Here is an 8,442-nt window from a genome sequence, read left to right on the forward strand (position 1 = left end):
TTCATTATGAAACTAGTTGTTCTTCCTTGTCCCTGAGATGGCTTAGCCAGCTAAAGTCACGATTTTTCTGATATGACTTCTGTATTTTGTGTAAGTGCTATGGGGCAGGAACAGGCAATCAAAAGAGAAAGGATGCATCTGGAGCAAGACACATGCCTATGCTCTCACACATTAGTTTATTCAATATCTATTTCTATGTTAAAAAATGATCATGTTCCTTCACCCAGTGCACTGTGAATCTACTTATTCCACAGTTGGACAACTTGTCCAGAAGGATTCTGTGAGGGGCAGTATCAAAAGCCTTACTAAAATCCAGAAAAACTACATCCGCTGCCTTCCATTATCCACTAGGCGGGTGACCTTATTATTGGAGGATATCAAATTAGTTAAACAGAACTTTCCCTGTGTGAATCCATGTTGACTGTGCGTGATCGCTCAAATGAGAAGTTGCTCCTTGGGTCTCTTTTCAAGCACTGCAGCTGGGTTCCTGTGAAAAGAAATGGGGAATTGGTTTGGAAGGGAAAAGTCGGGCTCTACCCAACACAGTCTGCCAGCAATAAAACGTTGCTCTTGGGGAGCCCTCTACTCCTGAATGCCACTAAGTAGGTAAATGGAAAGAGGTGCCAGAATTGCATGCACTCTTTAGAATAACGTCATTTTTTCTTTGTCTTCTTTCTGTTCCGGAGCAGAAGAAACTACAAATGGCAAAACTCCCCTGAAACACAGATCCTAGTTGTCATTTGTTCTTAATGGTATCATTGAGTTATTACTATGTACTCTTAAGTTTGTTCTTCTCGTCAAATAAAGTAGATTAAATTAAAATAAATTTTCTAATCATTACTCATTTTCTTTTACTTTATGAAACTTTTAGGTAGGCATCAATTACAAAAAGAATTTAATGGTGGTATGCCCTTAGTTCTAATCTCTGTTGTTTTTCAAGCCTAACCTATTTATTTGCTGGAGTTTTAATTCCTTCTTTTACTGGATTAATGTTGTCTTATAAGAACAGATACTCTTATTTTATGATAGCTGAGCTTTTTTTTTTTTTTTTTTTTTTAATTCATGCTCCTGCATGGTACTTTTACTAACAGTTGTCACATGCCAGCTGTTAATCTCTTGATGTTGTGTAATGACATAGACATTTAGAGGATTTAGAAGTTAAAGCTGTGAGAAGACTTTTTAATATCTGTATTTGCCACTCACTCAAGTCACAAATTCAAGGTATTTCTTACATCTGCCTTCTTGCATTTCTTGTACCTCTTTTACTCAGTCAACACTCCTCTGCTGCAGAATTATTTTTGTTTACTTAGGTTTACTTGACCATGTCATTTATTGTACACCATTGGTCTCCGGTTAGATATCCTTGTGATAGTTTTATCTTCTTGTTTTTAAGTTAACCTCTCACATGCAAGATAATAGCAGAGCTGAGACTATGTCTGTGAGGCTGTCTGACCCTACAGCTGTTTCATAAGGAGAATATTGGTGAGGCGGGAGAAAGGAAAGAGTGATTTTTTGTTGTTGTTGCTAGTACACACACCCATTTGTTCACTTCTGCCTGACAGCGGTCCCCAACATGGGCCACAGCAGATCACGTGTATGGCAGAACTCTGATCGTGAGGAGTGGTTTTAAGACACAACTTACAAATACTACCTGCAACTGGGAAAAGTGGCATTCAAACTTGTTTAGAATTTAGCTTCAGAACTAAAACAAGCATTCCTGGGTTGTATACTAAATTACTCATATAAAGGTACACATATTTGTAATGCATGTTATGCAACAACATTACACTACTATTAGGAAAATGTCATAAGGATTTAAATACAGCTAGGGTATTTGCACTGAGATCTCCAGTAATCTGAGGAGAAACTAATTTTCAAAACTGTTTGGTTCATTTTAGAAGCTTGCATCCCTCTGTGTGTTAATCTATTTCCAGTCCAGTTTTACAGTCTTGCAGTTTGGCTCTTCTGTAGCCACACTGCACGCAATTCTTCTGGCTGATTTCAATAATATGTTTGGGAATCAATTATTTTTAAGCAAAAGGAAACTATCTTTAAATAAAAATTTTAGGATGTAGAAGGTCCCATTTTGTACCTACTATTTCATATTTGAGCATTGTATTTTACTTTACTTACAGTAGTTGCTATAGAAAGCTGCAGTTTTGAAATAAACATGCTTCCCAAAAGCTTTGTGAATTTGCATTCAATATTCCTTTGGTCAGTGGTGTACTTTCTTTGCTCCAGAGCTTAGAAGGAGGAATCTCTGTACATGTGAGGTCCCAGGAAAAAGAAGCAAAGAATGTGGTATATTTCTTCACAGGTATTTACAATAATTTCAGCATATTTTTAGTTGTTGTTATATCATGACCAAACTAGCTAAAACATAGTATTTATTTACTGACAATTACTCTTATGACATTTCTTGCTTGTAATTGCACATTTTGTACTGTTGCAATAACTAACCTTGTAAAAGGATCCTTTTTGTTAAAATAAAAGCAGGAACAGCAGGAGAAGTGAGTGATTGTGAAATACAGGTTGACTTCTTTATCCTTTGGGGAACTTTGCTTGCATTAGGTTTGCAAGTTCTGAATTGTTTACAAAAGTGCAGGGCTATTTTGCAGAAACCAGAGAATAATAATGAAGCCCAGCACCTGAAGCATTACCAACTGTAGAAGACAGATTGGTTTCCCCTTCCACCCATCCTGCTGAATTTGGCTCACATCTTAGCTGATGCATGGTAGTTACCATGTGAAGTGTTAAGTTTATTTTACCCTTGTTCCCAGAGATTATCACTACGAAAACTTACGATTGTATCAGCAGGCCTTGAAGCTTTCTGCCACTTCTGCTCAAATGCAAACGAAGACTCTAAAGTTTGAAAGAGAAAACACATGCAGAGGTGTGTAAACTTTTCTCTAGAAGTGGAAGAAAACTTCTGAGTGTCACTTAAATGATTTTAAATATCAAATTAAAATTAGTCAACAGCATCTCTTGTGGAAAAAAATCATGTTTAATGAAAGATAATTTTTGATGTATAAAAATGCTGTAAAGCAATTCAAACAATAGCTTCTGACTACATATATGTACATTTTCAAACACCTGATGCCTCATTTTCCTTGGAAATCCTTAAGAATTAGTTTTGAAGGTTTAGACAAACGTGATTAAAATGCAGTTTTTGTTCTTTAATTCAGACTTCTTTGCTCTGTGGTAAAATTATTCTGCAGCCTCATGCGGTTGAAAACAGTTCTTGGTTTCCTCTGTGCAGAGGATCAGTGGAAGGAGCCTCATCTATTCCATTACTGGAATAAAGTACTTTTGTACTTGTACTTATGTCACTCCTGACAGATGCCTGTCGATCCTGATCTGAAAGACCTTTAGCGATGAAGATTTCACACCCACTCTATCCCACTCTTCTGCTGTTCTTAGCAGTTGAAATCTTTCCTGAATATCTAATCAGAATCTCCTCTGCAGAAGTCCACTACTTCTTGCTCTATTTGGAGAGAGAAAAAGCTACAGATTTTGCTTACTTCGATTTCAATGAAGCTTTTGAAAGGAAAAAATTTACAATATTACCTACAGAAAGATATGAAAGAAGTGAAACTCAGAAGAAGAAGGTGAAAACTAATCTTATGCAGGAATAATAAACAGCTTGAAGGTTGGACAGGATCAGTGGAAGTGACTCTCTAGCAGTCATGCAGAAAAACATATAAAAGACTATGGAGTATGATGAGATGACTGTGACACAACAATGTCAGGATACTATGAAAAGAGATAAACATCACTTTGGGAAGTATAAACAGAGATATAAAGTAACTCTGCTATGCAATGCAAAGTAAGGTAAGGCTGGAGTACTGTAGCTTATTAGGAAAGCTTCATTTTCAGGAAAGGTTTAAAGCAATTAATGGAGGCTCAGATAAAAATGGGAAGAAACTAAAGTGTAGTATATATGATCTGGAAAGGTTGAACAAGCTGGGACTTCCTATCTTGAAGAAGAGAATGCTTAAAAGGAAGATGACTGCCTTCATCAAATAGGTGAAACCATTACAAGGAGAAAAATACACGATCATTTGACAATTTTGCAGTTGTTCTCTTAGCTTTTTATAGCATATTTTGCATCAAGCTGTAATCACAAAAAGGTTTTCCAGGAGTTGGTCACATGTCAGGAGTGTCAGGAAAGAATTTGAGGTCAATTTGCCATCCTTAACGTGTGCATTGACCTGCTTTAAGGGCATCCTCAGAGTCGGCAAGACATGGCCGAGGCTGTCTTCAGTTGGGTGTCCACAAACCTGATCCCGTTGTGCTCCCAGGAATTTCCTTTGATCTCCCCTGAATTCTGAAACCAGGATTCTTAAGTAGGTTGTTATCAGAGTCATTGGCTTGTTGACTGGATCATACTGACATCAATTATTCAATTATTTGTTGACTTGTTGTGTGCATAGTTTCTTGCTCTCAGAAACTGTGACCCTGGCCTCGCTAGTCTTAACAGCTTTTAATAACACTGAAGACCAAATAGAGCCACTGAGGCAAAGCTTCATCGGCTTCAACACAAACAAGCAAAGTACATGTGCATTGTCACTCCATTACTATGAAAATCAAAGCGTCCAGAATACTTGCTGATCATTGCAACATTAGAACTACACAAGTGTATGAAGACAAATTAAAATCAGTTTGTTTGGAATTAATATTGATAAACTCTTTGAGACTTTCTACAATGTCAAATTGTGATGACATTTATATCACTTCCATTGCATGCTCTCAGGAAAATGGCTTATATGTGGGACCTGGGATATAGAATTCTTTCGTTCTTTGTCTGTGAATGGTATGTTGTAGGAGAAAAAGGCCCTTTATATCAGTTAGAAATGTAATTTCATAATTAGCATTTCATATTTAGTTACATTTAGTTACATTTACATTTGCTACATTTGCTTGTTCTTTATATTATTTCACTGTTTCTAGAGCAGCTGCAACTGAAATAAAGAAAAAATATCTTTCATTTTGTAGAAGAAACACCATGAAGGTGTACTAAGGATTAATTTCAGCAATTAATTTTCATACTTATGAGTTAATGAAGGCTAACTAAAGGATTTGCTCATTGAAGATAAGCATTGTAATAATAAAATGTCCATGTTGGCCTTTTTTTATTTTAAAGCAATGATATAATTCTCAACAAGTACGATTTGTCTCCTTTATATACTTCCCAGATGAGCAAGCTGCTGAAAGAGGATGCTAAAAGGGTTGGAGATTTGGAAGAAATAGAACCCGAAGGAGTCTAGAGAGATCATACTATTCATCCCCATGTGCATGCTTAATATCATTGCTGTGAGTAATCCTGATAATTAAGTGAAGTAGCTCATGTGACTAAATAAAAAGATAAATATCTGCAGGTCTGAGACCACTTTTTTTTAATACTTAGAATGCAATTTTATATTTTTCTTAAGTACATTGAGTTATGTTGTTGATTTGAGGAACTCTGAACTGGTCAACCATTTGAAACCACATTCCACATATTTACCAGAAAAAAAAAGGGCACTAGAAAATGAAAAAAAGTATTTCAGATAGTATTGTTGTGCATTTAAATAATAATTATTAAAACAACTACATGTGTAATGTAGGACCACTAGATCCTGACACTGCTGTGTTTTTTTGTGCTTTCAAAGGCTTAGTTTTATTTGGTTTATACCAATTTGTTCTTTATTTCTGAAAGTAGTAAATAATATTACTTCTGAAAGAGATGTGCAACTAGTTTAAAAGCATTATTTTAGGCCTTAACAAAGCAATACTTTTAAAACAGACCATTTATTATCTCAGCAGATGCTAGAGAATTTCCACCTTCAGAAGAAATGCTGTCTCAAACATGGAAAGTATCTCTTCCTCTTTCAGAAAATGCGCTGGGGAGAGGTATTGTAAACAAAAGAATGAATTTCAGCTACAGGGTGTCCCTTCCCCAGGAAAGCATCATGTCCACCTTGAACCAATCTGAAAGTGGAAACAAGCAGCTTGATGACACAGTATTGGGATCCTAGAAGTTGCGATCATAGCTTGGACCAAGAGAGGTCAAGGAAGAACAAGAGAGGTGTCACAATTTCCTACGTGACTGCCTTTCACAATCAATGTGATAATAAAAGTACTAAAGCAAATTGTAAGTGTGGTTTTTAGGGCAAGATTCATCTGCCTGGAAGTTTGCAAATCTCTCCTAATTATTCAGCTGGATAATTATTGCCACGTTTATTGCTAGATCTACCTCTTATGGCAAAGTCACCTCTAGACCAAGTGAGAATTGCTGTCATGGATTCCTTTGATATTATGCTTTCATCTAACAGCTCTAGATTTCAGCTACCATTAACATAAGTCTCTGTGTGAAGAGCTGTATATTTTTAGAATGCTTTCAGTTATAGATATGACATTTGCCTTACTGAAATGCTTGAAATGAGTAGAGAGTTCATAACTACTGTTTCTATTCTATGGCATGTTTAGTATCAGGGCTAGAGTGAGAATTCCTGATTTATTCTGGTTAACAATAATCTGCAAAAGCAGGTCTACTAAAAACAGTAACAGTTTTTGTGAAACTGTCTTAGGGGTCTTGTGAACCGTGTGTCAGTCTGTGCAAAGAAAATATGGTACTGGATTCGCAGCACTCTCTAGGTTGCCTTAACATTTGTCAAAACATCTGACAAATAATCAGTCAAAATAAACCAACTAACACTTCTAAAGCCCCCAAATTCCAGGGGCTTCTGGTAACATTGATCATCATAGGAACAAACTGCATCCTATTTTGAATAACAGGAGACTGCCCAGAAACAGCAGGTGCATGTGGGTCAGGAATTCCAAGATACAGATGATATACAAATTTCTTCTACTTTCCAAACTGTATAAAACCTTTCAACAGCCCATTTCAACCCTGAAATTTAGGGTCTTTTTTTTTTTTTTTTTCTGTGGGATTAAATTCTCTCTCTTGACTGCATTAACTGATCCTTAACTGATTCACCCTATTGAATCCTTGAAACCTCTTTGACAGCTTGCACTACGTGATCAGTTGTTCTTCTAGCCTGCTTTGCATGTGAATACAAACTTGGCTTGTTGCATATTCCTAAATACTTCTTTCTTTACATATATATGTATTTCAGAGATAAATACACAAAAGTTCAAACAAAAGACAGATTGTAATATATGATCGTGTTCGATCAAAAATAGTCAAACAATTCACAAAAGTTGCCAATTAGAAAAAAAAGAAAACCCTAACCCATGCAGGAAGAGTTCCACTCATTTGTAGTTTTGGAGATCTGTATCTGGAGAGAATTTAGAAGTCCTTAGCCATACAGCTCACATAAATTAACAAATCTGTGAAACTCATTCCTGAGCTAAAAGATGCCTCAAAAATCTGTATTATTTATATCCCTCAAGTAATATTATGAGAAATTAGACTTTAAAGCATTTGGTAGGCTTCAATCACTGCAGTCATGAACTGAAGTCACAGCCATTTGAACACGTTATGTATTATTTTACTTTCCCTGTATCCAAAGGAATAGACAGCATTTCCTTATTGTGATAAAATACAACATCAGAAAATTATAATGCCACCGTGTATATTACTTTTGACATAGTATGGAAAAAAAATCCTGGTGGGGAGAAGAGCTTAATGAACAAGCACATATGAGTGCACAAGAAGAAAATACTAAATTTATCCTATGGTCAAATTGTAAACAGCTGGAATTGCTAGAGCTATTCAGAAATTAACATATATATCAGGTGGTAGCAGGACACAGTGGGAGTTTTCTTCATAGTGAGATGATACCTCTGGTACTATTAATGCCTTTAATGGTCTACCTTGTATCTTCAAGAAATTAAGAAGCTTGTCTACACAGTTTATATTGATAAAAGAGACAAAAACTTTAAATTTTTTACTGTATTTACTATTTTTTGAGGATGCCTTCCCTAATGTTCTTAGGTCTTTCTCTCTGAAAATCCTGATAGGGTACCCTGCTTCTTCATCTTGTTTTATTTTTTTTTTCTTTTTTTTCACCATTCCGTTCCAAAGATTAAATACATCAGTTTAGGTTCTTGTAGGGTTTTTAGGCATTGCCACATTCATCAGTGCAATGCCGAAGTCCCAGGCAGTTTGTTACTAAAGTAGAATTTGCAACCTCAAAGTAGGTTCTAGAGGTTCCCTGAATGACACCTGAGGAGAGCTTGGTCCTAATGTCACAGAATGCTGAAAACTGACTTGGAAATGGTAAACTTGCTGGCATAAAATGCAGAGGAAGCATATGCCATATGAGGAGAGTCTGAGGGAATAGGGCTTTTTCAGCCCGGAGAAGAGAAAGCTTTGAGGGAACCTAAAAGCAGTCTGCTGGTACCCATGAGGAAATTATCAAGAATATGGACCCAAGCTATTCACAGGGGTGAGAGGATGAGAAACAATAGGCATATGATGATCCAAAATAGGTTCAG

Source organism: Numenius arquata, chromosome 4 (assembly GCF_964106895.1).
Source record: "Numenius arquata chromosome 4, bNumArq3.hap1.1, whole genome shotgun sequence".
NCBI classification, from domain to species: Eukaryota; Metazoa; Chordata; class Aves; order Charadriiformes; family Scolopacidae; genus Numenius; species Numenius arquata.